Source organism: Carlito syrichta, unplaced genomic scaffold, assembly GCF_000164805.1.
Source record: "Carlito syrichta isolate Samal-C Ts95f unplaced genomic scaffold, Tarsius_syrichta-2.0.1 Scaffold303197, whole genome shotgun sequence".
Taxonomy (NCBI): domain Eukaryota; kingdom Metazoa; phylum Chordata; class Mammalia; order Primates; family Tarsiidae; genus Carlito; species Carlito syrichta.
Window position 1 is genome coordinate 259,558 of NW_007247293.1, and position 22,886 is coordinate 282,443.

The window sequence follows — 22,886 nt, forward strand, 5'->3', positions numbered from 1 at the left end:
TGGCAGCCAAGGTTGGAGCAGGAAAGGTGATTTGTTGCAGAGCAATTACCCTAATGCATTTTTAAAAGCATAAAATAAAGAATCATTTCATTTGCTGAAAAGATATTTTAGGTGTTTCAGTAAAGCAATGACAGAATATTTTGATTGTCAGGTTTTTTTTTCTTTATAAAGTTAGATAATTACATTTACCAGTTAAAGAATTGCCATTTAAAAATAATATTTTGTCTAAATGTTTAAAGATGTCTATTAAAAATGTATACTGAACATGACAGCGGTCTTTTTCATGCTGTAATTCTAGTCAGTGGTCTGAAAACAATTAGGATGAAAAAAATGTACATTAATTCAATGCTTGCTGAAGAGTCAAGAATCTGTAGAGTACACGGTGATTTTTAAGATAGTTCTAGTTCATCTTAGATAACACCTCTAAGAAAGGTTCTGGGGCTATGTGCGTATTTCGTTTCTTTAGTAATCTCACCAGTGGGTAAAACCCCCAGTAGTAATCGGCTGTCTCGCACTTAAGAATAGAGAAAAAATGGGGGAAAACTTCAATAAAACAGTCAAATGTCACCTGTTTATTCAAGCCCCTTATTCAGCTGGTATGTACACTGGCATGGCTGTACTGGTTGTTAAAATACTGAAATATTTGCTCACCTGTTGGAAAAAAGTCCTTCCCCTGAGTCTCCTGTGTGACCCTCTCAGGTCCCTCTCTGAGATCCTCCAGGTGTCCCTTTCCCCAACTCATCAGCCAAAGGACAAATGCCTGCCTTAGTCGGGGCTGCCAGCTTGCCTGGAAAACTTTGAAATATTCTAAAGCAGCATGTGAATATGATATGTAGGATAGGGTCAGACATTGGTAAGAAGCACAGTTCCTTGGTCTTCTGAATCCAGGTGACGAAAGCACAGTCAGCCTCCTCGATGGTATCTGACTTTCTTCTGAGATGGTGGAGCTTAGGCCTGGGAGGAGTCAGGACACAAATTTGTGCCCTGGGCCTGGACCATCTGCCCACGGAAGCTGTCAATCTATGCCACAGGAGGATCAAAGAGCTCTGTTGGATCAGGAATGTCCTCTGGGAGAAGGGAGAAGGGGCAGTTATGGCTCAAAACTGCACCAATAAAAAATTAATGGAGTACACTGTAATTGAGTCATGCTTCATTCTTGACTCTTCTACAGGTGAATTGAAATTTTGAGGCAGATTTCCTGGGAAATTTCTGGTACCTTGCTGTGGTCCAGCATACTTGAAAGAAGTCCACAGTCCCTGTGGCTGTGCCAGGATGGGGGAATGAATGTTCAAAGTCCCAAGCCTTCGTTCCCTGCATGGGACAATTTTCAAATTCAGTCATACATTGCATGTGAAAACCTAACAGGTCTCCCCATGCCCGGCTTGCCTGCCTCTATCAGTCTTCCTCACTGCTGCCAGGATTGACTGTAAATTTCATCATGACCCTCCCAGCCTAAAACTCTTCAGTGTCTTTCTGTGGTCCAGAGTTGTGGATCTCCAAACCTTTTCAAGCATGTGTTCCCAATTTATGTAGTATGTATGTATGTATGTATGTATGTATGTATGTATGTGTATGTATGTATTTAAGTTGGGGGTCTCACTCTGTAGCCAGGCTGGAGTACAGTGCAACGATCACAGCTTACTGAAGCCTCGACCTCCTAGGCTCAGGCAGTCCTTGTACATCAGTACCCGCGTAGCTGGGACTACAGGCATGAACCACTATACCCGACTAATTTTTTTGTTTTTGTAGAGATGAGGTCTCGATATATTGCCCAGGCTGATCTCGAACTCTTGGGCTCAAGCTATCCTTCTGCTTCGGCCTCCAAAAGTGCTGGGATTATAGGCATGAGCCACCACATCCAGTCAATTTATATATTATATACAGGTACTATTGTACCAATGTATTATATAGGATATAAATATATTAAAATATACTTTATATATATGATTTATAGTAATAGACATTGTAACATTTCCTTCCCTTCCCCCATTAGGTTGTTTTGTTCATGATCTGTTGAGAACCAGTGGCCTAGGATCTTAAGTGCCCACAAATCTGCAGATTCTGAATCAGTGTCAGGGGTGGGACCCAAGCTTCTGCTCTAACAAGCTCTCAAGTGATGTTGCTTTTTTTCTGACCTTGCAATGTTCTTCATAATTATACTTGAGTGAATTTTTCCTTGTCTTCTGAGACTTGACTTGTATAAATAATCTTTGAGTTGCTTTTTTTTTTAACTTTTAGAACTTTTTCTGAGTAAATAATCACTGGCTAAGTGATCGATGTTTTCCTGGCATTGCCTAACTTTCCTGAGAACAATCACTTAGATTTTACAACACTCTTTATAAAGAATTAATTGAGTACATCTTTTTGACTAGAGTAATTTATTTAGCTAGAATTTTTGAAGAAAGTAATTTTTATTTGTGCTCACAACGAAGTAATTAGTGATGGTCATTTTACTTAAAAAAAGGAATCTGGAAGAGGCTTTTTTTTTTTTTTGGAAGGTATCATTTATTATGGTAGAGCCTATGAGAGGAACCCTTTGTCCAGGACAATAGTCTCTTAGCCTTGTTAGTGTCGTATTCTATACAAATGTGCCTAATTGTTACAGTTGCTAAACAGAACTCATCCTACTGAGTGCGATCATTTAGCTGTGAGGAGGCATAATAGCAGTTGCATCTGAAATTTGCAGCAATTTTGCATATTCTTTCTGCAGAGATTTTTTTTCTTGTTGCCAAAGGAGCTGAGGAAGTGCTGCTGTTTTCCCCATTGTCAGGGGCAGCTGTCTCTCTGTGCTGAGACTGTGCACCCACCAACCAGGCAGATGGTGGCTGGGAGCTGAGGCATGTCTTCCACGCACACACAGGGCCCGCTTTGCCGTCTTTGGGGAGCGCAGCTGCCATGCTGTTCAGAGGGTGACAGCGAGGCGCCGTCTGTATTTCAGACACGGAAGCCCTTGTATAGAGCCATGTGCTCTGAAAGGGTGCGTAGAGTCTTTGGAGCATTGAATAGGCACTTGCATATTCAAACTGCCAGAGCTGTGTGAAAATATGGATTCCTATTAATTAGAATTTTGGATAGGACTCAGGCAGGAGGTGTGTTGAAAGGACTAGGGGAAGCTGGTCTGCCAGATCCACATGCTAATATATTCCTGATGGGAGAGGCAAACCAGGGCCTTGGAGGCTTCATACCACCAGGCTTCTTAAGACTGGGTTCAGTCCTCCACCTTCACCTGGATGGATGCTTCATGCTAATTAATCCATTCTGAGTGAGGCTTTGCTAAATCACTCAGTTATCCAGGGGAGGGTTTTACTCCGCATAGGGTGGAAGAAACTTTCCTGATCCCGTATGCTGTGACTCAGCCCTCCAAAGAGAGTAGTTTAGCAGGGAAGCCAACATCGTTGCTGTGGCTGTGATGTTTCCTTTCCTTACAGTCAAGTCTAGCTCACAGGCATGGGCTTTTGCTGCGTTACTCCTTTCATACCCTTTTTGTGTTCTGTCCTCAAAAGTGGACATTCAGGCTTAACTGGATACGTATAGATAGGGAGGATCCCTACCAAAACAACCCAAATTTATTTATAAAAACTTGTGTAGCCGGGCTCGGTGGCTCAGCCTGTAATCCCGCGCCTTTGGGAGGCTGAGGTGAGGGGATTGCCTGAGCCCGCGGGTTCGAGACCCGCCTGGGCAGCGAGACCTCATCTCTACAATAAATCAAAAAATCAGCCGGGCGTGGTAGCGCATGCCTGTAATTCCGGCTACTTGGAAGGCTGAGGTGGAAGGATCGCCGGAGCCCAGCAGGTCGAGGCTGCGGTGGCCGGGAGCGGCCACTGCACTCCAGTCTGGGCGACAGAGTGAGACTCCAACTCAAAAAAAAAAAAAAAAAACTTGTGTATTTATTCTTACATGTGGCCACAGTTCAGTCCACAGCACCACTTCAGTCACTGTCAAAGTACTCTCTGACGTAATAAACCTATCAGGGTGCTTCTTCCACTGCTCAAAACAGTTTTTGAGATCTCAAACCAGGCGAAGTGGAGACTAAAGGGAGGCCCAAACTTTACCTTTACGATGACCACTTATGGACCTAATCCTGAATTGTAGCCACATCTTTAAAATTAAAAAAAATCCAGTTTTTAAGCCTGTCAATTTTGATACCTTTTAGTGCCTCTGCTGGTTTTTTTTGTTGTTGTTGTTGTTTGTTTGTCTCACCTCTTCCACATCAGCAAAACATTTCCCTTTGGGGATTTTTTTTTTTTTTAATCCAGAGAAACAAACAAACAAAAAATCACTAGGGGTGAGATTGGGTGAATAGGGAGGGCAGGGCACAGGAGTCATGTTGTTTTTTTGGGTCAAAAATTGCTAAACTCTCAGCTCGGTGTGGGCAGGTGTACTCGTAAATCACCCATCATGAATTGAGCAAATGTGTTGACAGAATCTTCCCTCTTCCCCGCCAAAATTCACTGAAGTTGAACACAGTCTCTCACAACAACATAAGCAGTACACTGATGTCAATGAGTTTCTAGAACGCTTGGCTAGCAGAGGAAGCCTGTACTACAAGGGGCCTATCCTCCAAAAAATAATATTGTTTATGAGTATACAGCAACACTTTTATTACATACACTCAAACATATGAGTGTATAACAACAGCTTTATTAAGATATAATTCACATATCACACAGTTCACTGATTTAAAGTATATAAGTCAATGATTTTTAGTAGTCACAGATATGTGCAATCACTATCACAGTCCATTTCAGAACATTTTTATCACCCTGAAAAGAAATCCTATGGTTTCTTTAGCTAATTCTTTATCCTTAAGTGATTATCTCTCATTCTCTCATGGCTCTTCCTCAGCTCTAAATAGCACTACTATGCTTTCTATCTTTATAGACCCAGATACTTCTGTGTGTGAACAGTTTGGAGGAGTGATGAAAGGTGTATGTGTGTGAGTCTGCACAAAGGGCAGGGCTAGGGAAAACTTTCAGAACAGATGAGAAAGCATGTAAAGGCATCTAGCTCAGTCACCAGCTCTTGACATCAAGGTGATTCACTTCTAGTGTCATTCCAAGCTGACATAGGATCTTACTGGTCCATCCTGAGCTCTGTCGACCTTTATAACCTATCTAATCAGAACTGTAACTTACACAGAAAAGTTAAGTTTACTGTACATGAAGCAGTATATATATATTTTTGGTTTATCAATATTGTGTATTTAGGTAAGGGATCACTCAGAACTGAAGCATCAAAAGATTGGCCAAACAGAAAATGATATATGAGAAGATAAAGATAGAATTTACATCTGAGAAGTTTCAAAATACGGTTTTACTACCTTTGAGAGTTTTGACAGTTTGTTATTATTTCATGGTTTTTTTGATCATCTGACCCCAACAATCTCAATCCCCTCATTGCACTTCTCGTCTTCCACTTCCCCCGCCAGCACAGGCAGACATTTATGCCATAACAAAATAGCAGAGACTAGGTGACTTATATAACAGAACAGTCTGGAAGCTGGAAGTATGAGATCAGGATGCCAGCATGGTTGGGTTCTGGTGAAGACTCTCTTCCTTTATTGCAGATGGCTGCCTTCTTGCTATGTGCTTTTTATAAAGGCACTAATCCCATCATTAGGGCCCAGCCTCATGACTTCATCTAAACCTAATTATCTCTCAAAGGCTCCATCTCTAAATACCACCACATTGGGGGAGGAGTGTTAGGGCTTCCATATATGAATTTTAGCAGGGGAGACATAATTCAGTCCACAGCACCCCTCATTAAAATTTTCCTTATGTTCACATGAAATAGAAATACATATTCTGGAAAATTCATTACATTTCTGGAGTTGGTTCTAGATCTGATAGAATATTTTAAAATATTCTATATTTTTGCTCCCTGCTTTGGAGCCTTATTGTTAGTTAGAACTGATGGATTTGGCAGAAGACTCTTGGAAATTATGCCAGAATAGAGACAAAAAAATGAAGATGCAGTAAAATTCTTGAGGGTGGAGATGAGAGGATGATAAACTACAGCACACAGGGAACGGAGAAGATGGGTACTTTCAAAGGGGTATTACCTTCCTCAGGGAGTGGACTGATCTGTGAGGGGCTGAAGAAAAGAAACCTTTAAGTGGAACTGCCCAGAATGTTACTGTCCTCAGAAGACCCATCATACAGTATGAACACCTGGGCACCACCCTCCTGCTTCTCTCTCAGGCTGTTTTCTCTCCACCTCAGATGAAATGTGGTGCTGCTCAGGGTGGCTGTCCTTGACCAGTGGGCAGCCAGATAGTCCTGACTGTCATTTGAAAATTGTTCCCAACCTAAAGTGACCCCTCAGTGACTTTTGTCTCTTTATCAGAAGGCTACTCATACTATCGATTACTGAAATTGGTACAACAGAGGTAACACAAACCTAGTCTTGATGATTATGAAAATTACCACACTGGGATATTTGACCCACGACTCACCATTTCATAAACAAACCAGACAAGAATTACAGTGAGCATGTTCCCAGATCATACGCTTTAACATTCAGATTCATCTTTTTTTTCATTTTACATGAAGATAACTTGATACCTTCAGTCTATCTTTACATAAAAGTATGTATTAAGCAAGCAGCAAGCATTTAACAGAGGATATGTTTAAATATGGCATTCAATTCTCTTGGTGCATTTAAATAGGATTTATTCAACAAAGATTAAGTTAGCACACAGCCTTTCAAGCACATCTCTATAAACAGCAAGGCAGTTTGTGTAGCCATCAGGCAGTGGCAACCTGTCCATTGCTGGCATGAAGAAGAGCTAATAGACATTTTTCTTTTCAGTCCAACTGTGAAAACACTGACCTGCAGAAGCCCCAAAGGACGGGTATTGATTCTTCAGTATGGTGTATTTCAGTGATTTCTTGGGTTTTTTGCTTTGTTTCGACCATATGTAACATTTACCAAAAAATTATTTCAGCCACTCTCAGCTTTTTCCACCAAAAATATTCAAAAAATATATTTCAAAAAATAGAGCATAAACGTTTGGTTTTGGAAGAGTCGACTTACATGACACCATGGAGCTGTCGGGAAGAGTAGAGTTCATTACTTCATGGAGACTGTGTAGCATTATTGACTATGATGGTTTATCATTGTTGACTCTTAACACATGGGAGATACAGCAAATTTGCTAGGCAGCCTTAATAGATACTTGCATAGATGTCAAATATGTGCACACACAGCATTCTTTTAATATTGGTTTTTATATTGAGTATGAACATTTCTCACTTGCTAAGTTTATAACGGAAATATTCAGTTAACTAAGCCAGTCATTTGATTTCTGTTTGGCTCAGAAAGTGGCTCCTGCCGTCCACACTACCACGTGTCTGTTTGGAAGTGTCTCCCACAGATCTACACTGCACTCTCCACACGGCCTTCTTGTTTCCTGTCGGATGGAGGGTGGGTGTGTGTGCCTTGTGAGTGTGTGTGAGAAAGACAAAGAGAACGAAGAGACTGAGTTGAAAAGAATCTTTCCCTGAGTGAGAGAGTTTTTGAATCATTTGCAGAAGATTTGTATGTCATTTTCCCACTGTTTGTTTTTGTTTTTTAAAGTCTTTTTTAGCGTTCTGGATGACTATGCCATTTTTGAGGTTGTCGAGCTACAAGAAAAACATTGGCAGTTCTGACATGATTATGAAGACAGAAGAATTTCTTGAGGAAAATATCCTCATGTGTTTTTCAAGAGTGTTCTCATTTTGTTTTCTTAGTAAAAGGACTCGACTCAGTTAGTTATGAAGCTCCTGTAAACATTTATTATTTGAAGAAAATACATAATGAAGACTTTCTACTTTAAAGGGATGATCAGCAAGATTTATTGAGAGTCTATTATGGGCAATGTGTCGAGTTAGGTGCTGTAAGGTATGAGGATGAAAACATAAATAAGACAGAGAAGCATGCACTTGGTGTTTCTTTTGCATTGTTTCCAAAAGAATTTACAATGATAATTTTATGGAACAATTGGCTGTCTTGATAAGTGAGTTCGAGAGAGAGAGAGAGAGAGAGAGAGAGAGAGAGAGAGAGAGAGAGAGAGAGAGTGTGGCAATATGGATAGTCTCCAATTTAGGATGGATCAGGTTCTAAAAATTCATTTAAAAATTAGTTGTTTGAAAAATCAGTAAGCATTTCCCTATGCCAAACAATTTTAAGAACATCTATTACTTTTTATCACATTTAATTGCTTCAATGACTGGAGGGGCCTGTAGGGTATAAAGAAGTCCTAGTCAATTTTTTCCCCCATGGGCATTTGTTTACATAAGCATTTTGAAGCCCCTCAAATCAGAGTGTTAGCACCATTCTGATGCCCAGTCTCATCTGATTACATGAAAAGATGCCACACTGGCCAGCAGGGGCTAGGCATTTGCCAGGCTGCCCTTTCAGAACCAATGCCTAGTCAGAGCACCCTAGGGTGATCCTGCACTATGAGTACTGGAACTCCTTGGAGCGTCTGGTCGACCTTGCAATGTGGGAAAGCGGTAGAGGTTTGGAGAGCCCCCAGAAGCTGAGAAATAATGGAGTTTGAGGCTCACACAGGTCCTGGTCCAGGTTCAGGGTGACTTCTCAGTTGGTACTGCCAGCCTGGGCCTGTCTCATGCACCAGAAGGGACTCCAAAGCATGAGAATCTCTGAGTCCTGGGTTCTGGACTGGGCCCACGCTTTCCTGAGATAAGGTCAGTGATAACATTGCCATGGGAAAGTCTATTACCAGTTTCACTTCAGAGACCAAAAACCATTTTCTGATGTGCCTGGCAAATCATAGGGGCTCATTATATTTGCCAAATGAACAAATGATTGGTTTGAGGTTGGGATGCTCCTCCTGATAACAGAGTAGGCTGAGCACCAATTATCATTCAAGTTTGCATAGGAAAAGGCACTTCTGCCTATGGGTTACTGCTCAGCTGTCCTGCTCTAGGAAATGAAGGCTAATTGCAAATGGGTTAGAATTGGGGATATCAGACCTGGATACAGCGTCTTCCAGCTCTTTGGTAGATATAGATCAAACATTGACAAACCACAAACTCTTTTTAAGGTTGTTATAATTTTGAAGAATTATAGCTGGGCAATACTGTGAAAGATGTATACAAATTCATCTTTGTTACAGTTCCGATGAGACTTGGAATGCCAATACTCAGTTTGACATCAACCTTTAGACCCAAAGTGAAAATGCAGATAATGAATACTTGTTTTCAAAGAATAATTTATAAAAAGATAATTCACACACTCTTTACCTGCAGAGAAAGTCCCAGCATTGCTGAATAATCCTCTGATTAACCAGAAGTCAATACAGCGATTGCTTCTTGAGGAGTTTTCCTCATATAGTCGTAACTACTTAAGCCCCTTCTGCACATACTGAATTTAATGACACCTCTCTGGATACTCAGGATCGCACACTGTGTGTGGCTTTGGCGTTGCAGTTTTCCTTGTAGCTGCCACCTGTCCAATCCTCTGGAACCAATGAGGAGGAAGCTTAAGCATGTCATTCTGCCTTTGCAGCTTCTGCCTAGAGAATCACCTGTACCATATGGGTGTGGGGTAGAGAGCAACTTTATGTGATGGAAAGGTATTTTCCTTTGTTGGCTCAATGCCAACAGTGACTGGCAAAACCATTTAATATAATTAGTGATTATTAGGCATGTTGTGCAGTAAATGCTTTGCTGGAACAATAGCAGACAGTTTTAACAACTCCACAAGTGAATTAGGGTGAGTGAATTTCAGATTAATGGGAGCTCACCATGGTGGGAGGTGAGAGGGCAGAAGAAGACTTTTTGGTCCTGGACTCACATTTATAGAGTCTTGAATTTACATTTTGACATTACTTCCAAATGATGATATATATAGTCACAGACTGTATATTTATGATATTCTGTACTTGATAATATATGTTGCCAAGACTATATATTTATGATATTCTGTATTTTTATACCCCTGTTTTAGCATGTATTTGTGTTTTATTTATTCATTTTATGTATGTACGTATGTATGTATGTATGCATGTATGTATGTATATATGTATGTATTTATTGAGTTGTAGTCTCACTCTGTCGCCAGCTCACCACAGTTTTTACTTCCTGGGCTCCCAGAACTTTGGAAGGCCAAGGCTGTGGTGAGCCATGATTGTGCCACTGCACTCCAGCCTGGGCAGCAGAGTGAGACCCAGAGTCAAAAAAAAAATAAAAAAAGTTAGGTGCTGTTATTGCTAGTATTACTTTATACTGTAGCATGGGTTGGGTGCCAGCTAGGTGTTGGATCAAAAGGTAAATACAACGTGTTCCTGTTTTCTAGAAGTTTGGGTCCTAGGAAGACAAGAAAACAATTGCAACTCAGTTTGATAGGAACTATAGGTGGCATTTTTGCAATGAGTGGGGACCCTATAAAGGGGCAGTATTCAACTCTGCTTTGGGTGTAGAGAGGGTTTCATAGATATTAGGGAAAATCCACATCTTTGTCTCACCCAAGGGAGAGAAACTTTGGGCATATGGTATGGCCACTCTGAGTCTCAGTTCCCCAATCTACAAAATGAGGGGGCAGGTTAAAACACCTCAGAGATTTGCCAAACTCACCATGTTTTTGCACTGAAGTGGACTCAGGAGCTTTCTACAGCGTAAGTCAAGATTCTGACTTTGTTGCAGATTCATCATTATACCTTGAAAAAAAATCCTACCTCGTTTGATTTCACTTCACTGATGTCTCACCGTTAGCTCATTTCCAGTCTTAATGAGCACTGAAAACAAAATGTCTTACACCACACGTGTACAGCACATTTGTCTTGCACACTCCCTCATCTACCTTCGAGGTACTGCTCTTTTAGCAGCAGAAGGGCTGGGGTGAGGCTTCCCCAGGGCTCTCGTTCATATCTGTAGTTTCTTCTACTGGAAACATCTCAGCTGTCTTTGATGAATCTGTAAATGTTGGGGATACAGGCTGAGGGTGTGGGTATGTTCCTGCCATCCTTCAGAGCCAGGACTGTTCATGACTGGATGAATGTTCATTTCTTCTGCCACGTGCTAGAAAGAATTTTGGTTTTAGTATGTCCCAGAAATTCCCTGGCAGATACTGAAGCAAAAATTACAATGAAATGGAGTCGTTAATCTATTTTCCATGCCAAATGTCTTAAACTCCCATACTTTTTGAATTGTGTCTCTCGTGCAGTGCCTTTACCCAACCATGAGTAAGTGGTTTACTTGTGTGCACTTCCAGGACAGGAAAGACCAGAGATCAAGAACTTCAAGTACCCTCTGATGGGTTCTGTGACCACCTAAAGATGACAGGACCAAATATATGTCAGAAAAGGTTAGATATTAGCTCTTCAAACTAAATGAAAAGTACAAAATGGTCCTTATAAAACATTTGCATTGCTCTATAGAGGAAAGGTCCTTTTTCATAGCCTGTAAAACGTAATGCTAAAAAAATGTAATATTAAAAACTTAGGCATCATCCTTCGAAAATAATCTGGAGGACTGTGTATAATAACAAACCAAATAATTCAGTCAGTCTTGGTCTGGGGCCCAGAGAACGGCACAAACACAGTGCTACTTACTTCAGCCTCCTTCCATTCCCTCCAAGTGGGTTCAAACAGAGCTGTTGTAGGAAAGTGTAGCAACACTCAGCTCCCGTGTGGTGCTGTTTATTGGAAGTAACGTGGAGAGCGGAGCTTCTCTTACCCACAGAAAGGTGAGGGAAACAAACCTTCCAGCCCATGGTTCTGCTATTTTTAGGATATTGTAATACTTTCATAGAATTCCCTTTTAAGCGTATGGCATATAGACTATCCCCAAAGACCATGTTTTATCCTAAGGAAGAGATTGTCTTCCTTCTTTCCTCCTCCTTCCCTCTTTCTCTTTTAACCTCCTTCTTTTTTTTTTTTTGAGTTGGAGTCTCACTCTGTCACCCAGACTGGAGTGCAGTGGCGCTCCCGGTCACCGCAGCCTCGACCTGCTGGTCTCCAGCGATACCTTCCGCCTCAGCCTTCCAAGTAGCCGGAATTACAGGCATGTGCTACCATGCCCGGCTGATTTTTTGATTTATTGTAGAGATGAGGTCTCGCCAAGTTGCCCAGGCGAGTCTCAAACCCACGGGCTCAGGCAATCCACTCACCTCAGCCTCCCAAAGGTGCGGAATTACAGGCTGAGACACCGAGCCGGCAATCTCTTTCCTTTTCAATCCTTTCTCACCCCCACTTTCCTTCCTTTCTTCTTTTTTCTTTTTACCTCTTCCCCCTCCCTTCCCTTTCCTCCCTCCTCCTTCCTTCTTCCCTCCTCTCCCCCACTTCCTTCCTTCCCTTTTTTTAATGTGCAGGAAAATCACATGTAGTTGTTCAATATAAAGGTCTAAGTTGTAAAGTAAATATATCCTGAAATTTTCATTACATTGACTAGGACAAATTCCAGTTTTAAATAATCCACAAAAGTGAATAAATCACTCTTTTTGGCACAAAGCAAGTCCTTTGTAGCGAGCATTTATTCTGAAGTTTTAGCATCTTGGACTGTTAAAGATAAAAAGAATGCTTAATTTGAGAATAACTTCTGTGTTAGATACATATTTTGCAGTACTTGACTTCAACTTTCCAATTAATGCTGAGATGTTTATTATAATTGCACTTTATTTTGGCCTGCAGTATTTATTGTAATTGAGAAGACACTAGGATTACTAGTTCTTTTTCTAGTAGATTTTCACATAAAGCTGCCTACAGTGACAAAAACTGTAATTTCCTGCTTTGCCAGTTGGTTCTCTTCAAATTTGATTGTTCATTCATTTATTCATTGATTTATCCATTCATGACTTTCTTATAATGATCTTACATCAAAACAGAGCATATTATCTCATTGGGTAAAGGCCATTTTTCTCAGAGCTGAATTCCAAGGTCAAAATATGTATCCTTCTGGCTATATCCCATCCAAGGATAGATCTTGAGCTCCCTTGATGAGTGTGTGAATTATATAATCCTTAGTCTTCTGTAAATACTGTTGGTTGCAGCCAAACTTCTGAAAGGCTATGGATGGAAAACTGCACCATCATGAGGACTCACTATGCCATAGCTCTGTATTGCTAAACAACGATGTTATCTTTAGATTCTGGCACCTGAGAGAACAGGTGCTGGCAGGTGGAACTCAGGTTAGCAGGTGAGGAGACATGATAGGTTGTAGGCCACATGCCTCTATAAGGAAGTGACTCCCTGGGGGCTCCACAGGCCCAGCCAGCAGTTTCTTTAGTAAGTGGCCTTGAATTTGTTCCAGCCTTGAAATGGTCTGTTGTCATGAGAGTTTCATACCACAGCACAGTGATTTTCAAAACATTTTATTTTTCATCAGGGGAGTTTGTTTTCAAATGAATATTTAGAACCCTCATGTATGAAATAGCCCAAAAGATTGCCGCTTTGGTTGAAACAAGGTAAAGAGCCTAGTACAGAAGAGGTTCGAGGCTGGAAATTTCTTGTATCAGGTCTACCAGTCACCCACCACCAGAGTCGAGAAACCTTAGTAGTGTTCTGATGGATTATTTCATTATCTGTTCACAGGGCAAGTTAATTACAAATGTAGATCCAGGAAACTGAACAATATGACCTATAATAATTTAATAATAATTGAGTGAATTTTTAGAGGATATCAAGCAAAAACAATGATTTTATTTGTATTGTGGTTAAAAGTAGTAGTTCACTGGCAAAGCAGTGAAGTCACATCAGATTTCAGTTTAATATATGTGCTCAGCCTAAAACAAAAATATAAACAAACAAATAAAAAACATAGAAAGATGTCCAACAATGACAGAAAAAGAAACCTAAACAAATCCTAATGAAGTTTTCTTTAAAAATGTGTCAAACCGATTCTAAAATTATCGAGAAAAGGAAATGCACAAAATAGTCAGTGTCACCCTGTTAGATATTAAGCACACGATTGCACTTTAGTGAATAAAACAATTCCTGGCATTGTACTAGATCGCTGAAAGAGAATAGAGAGTTTTGAAACTGATGCATGGTAGATAGAGATTTAGTGTAGACTTTAGGTGAAAATTTAAATCAGGGCTGGAAAAAAGGGAATTTTCAATAAATGATATGGACATTTTGAGAAGCCAAGATAGGAGGATCTCTTGAGGCCAGGAGTTCCAGACCAGCCAGGGCAATTTAGAAGACCCTCATCTCTAAAAAAAATTTTTTTTAATTAGGCATATGGGCACACTCCTGTAGTCCCAGTTACTTGGGAGGCTGAGGCAGGAGGATAGCTTGAGCCCAGGAGTTCAAAGTTGCAGTGATCTCTGATTAGGCCACTGGATTCCAGCTTAGCTGGGCAACAGAACGAGTTCTTGTCTCAAAAATAAATACATAGCTGGGCTCGGTGGCTCAGCCTGTAATCCCGTGCTTTGGGAGGCTGAGGTGAGTGGATTGCCTGAGCCCGCTGGTTTGAGACCCGCCTGGGCAACTTGGCGAGACCTCATCTCTACAATAAATCAAAAAATCAGCCAGGCATAGTAGCGCATGCCTGTAATTCTGGCTACTTGGAAGGCTGAGGCGGAAGGATCGCTGGAGTCCAGCAGGTCGAGGCTGTGGTGGCTGGGAGCAGCCACTGTACTCCAGTCTGGGTGATAGAGTGAGACTCCGACTCAAAAAATAAAATAAAATAAAATAAATAGATAAATAAATAAATACATAAATGATAGCGAGGTGATTGGCTACTTGGAAAAAATAAGATTGGAGTGTTCCTTCATATCTAAATACGCAACAGTTAAACTCCAGATGGGTCTTGAAAACAAAGCTACTAAAGTAGTAGAACAAAACATAGGCGACTACAGGTGAAACACACATTTAAAAATTACTGCTCAACCTTACTGTATTCAGGGAAATAACAGTTAAAACAGGCCGGGCGTGGCGGCTCAGCACTTTAGGAGGCTGAGGTGAATGGATTGCCTGAGCCCATGGGTTCGAGACCAGCCCAGGCAATTTGGCGAGACCTCGTCTCTACAATAAATTAAAAAAAAATTAGGGCATAGTAGTCTGCGCCTGTAGTTCCGGCTACTTGGAAGACTGAGGATAAAGGATCGCCAGAGCCCAGCAGGTTGATGCTGGGGTGGCTGTGAGCATGCCACTGTGCTCCAGCCTGGGCAATGGAGTGAGACACCAACTCCAAAAAAAAAAAAAAAAAAAGTTAAAACAGTTAAACTACTTTTGTCCATTGAATTTACTGGAAAACCAACAATGGCCAGTGGTGGTAAAGATGAGGGAAACAGGCAGTCTCATCTATGATTGGAGGCTGTGAATTGGTATGGCCTTAGGAAAACATAATTTTATTGAAGCGATGGCAGTTCCACATACAGATATTTGTCCCAAAGAAAGATTTAGAAGTACCAAAGTTCTATATATAAGAAGATTCATTACTGCAGTACCATTACAGCGGTAGTGAAAGACTGAAAGCAGTAGAGGAGTGGTTAAACTGTGATACCATAGGCTATGCAACAGTGTTGACTCTCCAGGAGTTAAGAGGAATGCAGTAGATCTGTATACACTGCCACTGAAAAATTTCCAAGGCGGATTTTTGAAAAACAAATAAAGCAAATTGAAAAAAAAAAGGTATGACATGACACCATTTGTGTAAAAGATATCACTATATAACTATATATTGATGGAGACATATATCTTTTGAATATATTCTAAAAGGCCTGGAAAGATATATACCAGAGATTATAGTGGTTTGCCTTCAGGGAGGGGGATGAGATTGAGGCAGTAGCAATGGTGATGGTGAGATGGGACTTGTAGTCAAGGACCTTATATTTTTGGCATTATTATGTATTATTTGGCATAATAAGTGCAACGTAATTTGTAACAAAGCAAAAACAGACAAATAGGATTGTGTTTAATTAAAAAGCTTCTGCACAGCAAAGGAAATGACAAATTGAAAAGACAACCTACTGAACCGGAAAAATATATGTCTGATAAATGGTTAATATCCAAAATATATAAGCAACTTAAACAGCTCAATAACAACAACAAAAAACCCCCAAATAACCCAATTTTTAAAAGGGCAAAGGATTCGAATAGACATTTCTCCAAAGAAGACATACAAATGGTCAACAGGTATATGAAAAAGTTAGTGGTGCTCAACATCACTAATCACATCTTGGGCATTTGTCCTTGATGAGAGAGCTCTTGTCAGCTAGGGACTTCCTGTAATGCCTCTAGCAAAGTGGTCTACAGTGGCATTGGAAGCAGTGACTTCCCTACCTTGGAAGCAAACTCACAGAGTACTGCATCCAGCAGGAACCCTGACAAGATAAATGATGCCATTCCTTTTTTCTTCTCTGTTTCTCTCATCAGCATGTTGCGTGTTCTTTGAATGAGCAGATATTTGAGAAATATTCAATGATGTATTCTTGCATTATTTCAACTTACCCATTCGTAAGGCTGCCATGTTGCACAACTCCAAGGGAGATAAGTAACAGTGAACAATGTCTCTTGATGTTGTGCAAGTTGGAGGCCCCTCTGTTCCTTGACAATAACTTTAAATTATGTAACTCTAGTTACGTCAATTATACTTCCTAACATTGCCTTGACTTCCTTCTTTTTCTTCTTTCTTTCTTTCAACAAACACTTGGTTGGGATATTCAGTCAGCTTTCTTCTGTGATTTTGGCATTCAGGATCATGAGAAGAATAATACTATAGATACCTGCAGCTTTCAGTGTTTTATATGGTGTCATGGCAGTACAGAACTGGAAGAACAAGGGACATCTGACTCAACTTTCTCTGTTTACTGGGCAGTGTTTGGGAAATGGGGAGAACGCAGGCTTTGGAGTCAGACTGCTTGAGTTCCGATCTCAGCTCAAACATTTGCCGATAGTGTGACCTTGGGCAAATTCCTTCACTTCTCTAAATTGGCTTTTAGGAGTCTGTGGATTTTTAAATCTTCAGGTATTTCCTAGTGAGGGAGGGGAACTCATTTCATTTCTTGGAATTCCCCCATTCTCTGTGCTCTCCTGAGCCACTTCTGTTCTGGTCAGAGAGCATTCTTTTTACCTGGATCATCTTCCAGGAACACTGTTCACTCAGTCCTCAAACTTTGTTCCTCTCTTGGCCGCCAGTTATGGTACCAAGGTTCTGTTAAGAAAATGCTGTAACTGTGACTGGGGCAAAGTTCCTTTTGGTAGGATCTGAACTTAGAATGGAACCAGATCCCCTGACTTTTTGTTAATACATTTTTGCTGCAGCATGTAACTGCTGTATATAAATTCACCAGATTCTGAGCACACATTACATGCTCCTGGATGATGAAAGCACAGATGTTTTGTTCTGTCTTTATGATGAAATGTAGAAAAGGTGCTAAATAAAGAAGAATTCTTGCTGATTGAATTAAAGAACCGAGAAACACCTGTATAGATTCGTTTCTAAACCTAAACATCAAGCTGTTTGTTGTGACTTGATCATGTGTATATTTAGTGTTATCTTTGTCTCTGATTTTTAAAAAATCAATATGTACATTTTTTTAAAGTCAGTAAAATGGCTACTTTAAAAGTGGGGCTTAAATATTATTTGGGGTGATATAAAAATAACATGTCAATATAAGAAAAATTAGAAATACAGGAAAGTACAAAAAAAATGAAAATTGCCCTCACCTCTCATGCAGAGATAACCACTACTAACATTTTGGTAATTATTCTTTTTTATTTGCACACATATAACATGATATAAATGTATATTTTAAATTTGGGATCATAATGGGGATATAGTTTTGTAACAAGTTTTTCACAATATAGCATCAAAATTTCTTATGTCATTAATAATTATTTTATAGCATAATCTTTAAAGGCTGTATAACTGGGCACCGTGACTCACACCTGTAATTCCAACACTTTGGGAGGCCAAGGAGGGAGGATTCCTTGAGCCCAGGAATTCAAGACTAGACTAAGGCAAACAGCAAGACTTCAGCTCTACAAAAAAAAAAAAAAAAATTAAGTCGAGTATGGTGAAACGCCCCTATTGTTCCAGCTACTCAGAAAACTGAGGTAAAAGGATCACCTGAGTCCAGGAGTTTGAGGCTGCAGTAAGCCATGATTGTGCCACTGCACTCCAGCCTGGGTGATAAAGTGAGACTCTTGAATCAAACACAAAAACAACCCTTTCAAACAAAAACAAAGGCTACACATAATTCATTTTATGGATATAAACTAATTTACTTAACACCTAATTTTTGGTCATTTAGATTATTTGATATGATGAGCCAGGTAGTAATGAACATCTTTGTGCTTAACTCAGGTATTTTCCTTAGTAAAAAAATTCCAAGAAGCAGAATAAATGGATGAAATAGTATACATATATTTAAGATTTGGGGTGGGCGTGGTGGCTCATGCTTGTAATCAGCAGGAGGATTGCTTGAAGTAGGGAGTTGGAGGCCAGCATGGGCAACATAGTGAGACATTGTATCAATAATAATAATAATAATATTTTTATATAATTTGGCCATATGTTTTAAATAAACAATTTTTTTAAGGCATATGGCCAACTTATTCCTTCTCCTACCAAAAGGTAGGTCCTCTAACTAGCAATGTAAACAGTACATATTTCCTCTTCAATCAGTGGACATTATGATTTTTCAGCAAGAAAAGTTATCTTGTTATGCTTTGCAATCATTTTTTATTAGTGGGGAATTATGAATGTTTTATATTTATTGTTCAGGTGTATTTCTTCTTTTGTGCCTTTTAAAATTCTTGGTTGATTTTCTTTTTTAATTATCAAAGATTGATTTGTGTGAAATTTTTTCTTCTTGATTTGTAGATCTTTTAATTTTATTTTTAATTGTAAAATATTACAAGTCTACAGAAAATAATGGAACAAGGTTAGAAATGATTATATTGCATGTTTGCTTCAACTCTTTTTCTAAAAGCACATTAAATCTTTACTATAATGTTAAAACTTCCTTTTCAAGGCCAATCACTCTCTAAAAGTTGGCATGTATATTTCTTATGGATGTTTGAATACTTTTTCTACATATCTATGTACCCATAATGATATAGAATATTGTCCTTTAAGAATTTGCATAAATGATATCATACATACTCATACATACTCATTTGCATCTTGCTTTTCCCACTCAATATATCTTTTTTGAGTTATCTATGTTAATACCTATGTATGTAGTTTATTCATTTTAGTTGTTGTATAGTATTCCATTCTGTGGATGCATCTTGAATTATTTATATCATTCTTTTGACAGATATTTAGTATATTTTTATAATTTTTTCCTGTATCTACTTGGATATAGATATATGTATCTAGAAGTGGATATTTGTATAGACCTATGTTTCTAGAAGTGGAATTGCTATGTATCTACAGTGTGTATTTAGAAGTAGAATGGTATGTAAGGCATATATCTAGAAGTGGAATTGCATGTATCTAGAAGTGAAATTGTTGGGTCACAGGACATGCATACTGCCTTAGTCTGTTTGGGCTGCTGTAACAAACCACCACAGACTGTGTAGCTTATAAGCAACAGTTTTGGAGACCAGAAGTCTGAGTTCAGAATGTCAACACAGTTGGGTTACGGTGAGGGCCTACTTCTTTGTTCATGGATGACCATCTTCTCTATGTGTCCTCATGTGGTGAAAGGGAAGAGGGAACTCTCTGGGTCTCTTTTATAAGAGTATCAATCCCATGAGAGCATAACTGTCTAGATCTAATTATCTCCTAAAGACCCCACTCCTAACATCTTCACAATTAGATATCAACATATGAATTTTCGGAGAATACACACATTCTATTCCATAACGCATATCTGCCCCTCTACAAAAGCTTGTAAAATTACTATTTAAAGTGGTTGTATATGTTACACTCCCACCATTTGGGAGATCTTTATACATTAAAATAATAAATGTTTAATTTGCCATTTGTGTACAGAACTGTTTATGTAGTTAAAGCCATTACTTTTTCTTTTGAAATTTCTTCTTGTGTTTTTTGGGGGGTTGTAAATCTTTTTATTTATTTATTTATAATTGACAAATAATCCTCATATATTTATGGGGTAAAATGTCATGTTTGAGATGTCTACATATTATGGAATGATTAAATTAAGTGAATTAACATATTCATATTCTCATATACTTATTTTTTGTGTGTGGTAAGAAAGTTTAAATCTATTCTTTTAGCAGTTTTGGAATATACATTATTATTAACTATGGTCACCATGCTGTGCAATAAATCTCAAAAATTTATTCTTTCTAACTGAAACTTTGTACCCTTAAACCAGACCTACATCTCCCCTTTCCCCATACCCCTTATCCTCTACCCTCTGGTAACCACCATCTACTCTCTGCTTCTGTAAGTTCGACTTTTTCAGATTCCACATCTAGGCGAGATCAGCCATTATTTGTTTTTCTGTGCCTGGCTTGTTTCACTTAGCATACTATCCTCCAGGTTCATCTATGTTGTTGCAAATGACAGAATTTCCATTATTTTTAAGGCTATATAGTATTCCCTTGTGGATATATGCTGTATTTTCTCATCTATTCATCCACTGATGTACTCTTAGGTTGATTCTACATATGGCCTATGGGAGTACAGATCTCTCCTGGACACACTGATTTTAATTCCTTTGGCTGTATACTCAGAAGTAGAATTCCTCGCTCATATACTGAGTTATGCTTATAAAGGGAGCTTCTGTTATGAGATTAAACATTCATATAATTTTCTTCCCATTTTTAAAAAAATAGTTTTTAAATATGCCTCGATCTATGTGTACATTTATTTTGCTTATACTGCAATATAGGTATTCAACTTTCCTCCTCAAATTTCCCAGTATTGTGCCCTGACTAATCTTTATCATGTAACATATTCTTATTATATAGAAAGCATGTGGGCTTTTTATTCTGTTTCCTTGGTTTGCCTGTTCTTGTACCAATGTCTTACTATTTTAATTATTTTTTCATGAGTTTTGATATTTGGCAGATAAAAATTCTGATTATTACTCTTACTTTCAAAGATTTGGTTATACTCACTAATAATTCTTATAGATAACTTTTAGAATTACAATGTCAAATTATTTTTTATTTTTTCGAGTTGAGGTCTTACTCTGTCACCCAGGCTGGAGTGCAGTGGCATGATCACAGTTCACGGCAGCCTCAAACTCCTGGGCTCAGGTGATTCCTCTGACTCAGCCACCTAAGTAGCTGGGATTACAAGCATGGGCCACCATCCTTGGCTAATATTTTATTTTTTGCAGAGAGGAGGACTAGCTATGTTGCCCAGGCTGGTCTTGAACTCCTGGACTCAAGTAATCTTCCCACCTTGGCCTCCCAATGTGCTAGGATCCTGGCCATCATCAAATCCTTCTTAAAAATTCCATTAAATTTTCTTAAAGTAAACTTTGTATATTGATTAATTTAATTGGTCCTGCAAAGTGGACACACAAATGTAACTACCCTATGTCAAGAAATAGAACACTATCAGCCCTCCAGAAGCCTCTTACTCACCACCCCCCTAAAGGTGACCACTGCCTAAAGGTAACCACTATTCTTTTATCACTGTAGCTTAGCTTAGCCTGTTTTTGAACTTTATCTGTGCATGAAATCTTATTGTATGTACTCTGTTGTATGTAACTTCTTCTACTCAACATTTTGTTTGTGAGATTTATCCCTGCTGTTGTAGCAGTAGTTGTTCATTTTCATTGTGGCATAGTATCCCATTGTCTAACTATACCACAATATATTTATTCATTGCACTTTTGAGCATTTTTGGCTCTCATGAATATGACTTTAATCCTCATATGTCCAAATTTTTTGTTGGATGTATATTTAGCAAAAGGATTGTTATTTTATGAGACATGCATATTTTCAGATTTCATAAATACTGCCAGTTATCCAAAGTGGTTGTAACAATTTATGCTCCCACCAGAAGTATATGAGCATTCCAGCTGCTCCTTGACATGACTTGGTTTTGTCAGTTCTTTTCCTTTTAGCTTCACGGTTGTTCAGTGATATAGCAGTCTGGTTTTGATTTGCATTCCCAAGACAACTAGTGGGTAGAGTACTTATTCGTATGCTTATTGGTCATTTGGATATTCTCTTTAAGAAGTACCTGTGGCTGTCTCTTTCACCCATACCAACTCTGGCATGTCTTATGTCTTCTTTTCTTTTCTCCCTTCTTTCTCTAATAAACCGTGTTTGAAAACTCAAAAAAAAAAAAAAAAAAGGAAGTACTTGTACAGGTCTTTCACCCATTCTTTTTTAAAGGGTAGTCTGCCCTTATTACTTTGTAGAAATTCTTTTTTTTTTTTTTTGAAAGCAAAATTTATTGGAAGGATAGAAAGGCTCCCACAGTGGGAGGGGACCCAAGAGGGTTACCCTGTAGAAATTCTTTATATAGTCTGGACATGAGTCCTTTGCCAGATATTTATGTAGCAAATATCTTCTCCCTTTCTAAGTGTCACTTTATTTGAAAAGTACTCTGATTTGTCAGTCTTTTTTCTTTTTAATTTTTGGTTTTTGTTTATGTCTACCATGGTGTCTACACCAAGATCAGGAAGATGTTCTGTGCTGTCTTCTGGGTTCACCTTTACTGCTTAATTTTTACATTTAGCTCTAAAGTTCATCTGAAGTTTGTTTCTATGATGAGAGGTGTGAAGTAAAAGTCAATATTAATTTGTTTTTCCATGTGGATTTCCAATTGGCCATGTATCATTTATTGAAAAGACTATCCTTGCCCCATTACACAGAGTCACTTTTGTCATAAATCAAGTGTAGTTCATAAATCAAGTGTTCATCTGTAGGTCTGTTTCTGAACTCTGTTATGTTCCATCAATCTGTTCATATATCCTTGCACAAAATTCACTTCATCTTGATAATTGTTGTAATATAATTTTCTCTATAAGTATGTTATAGCTAAATTTTATAA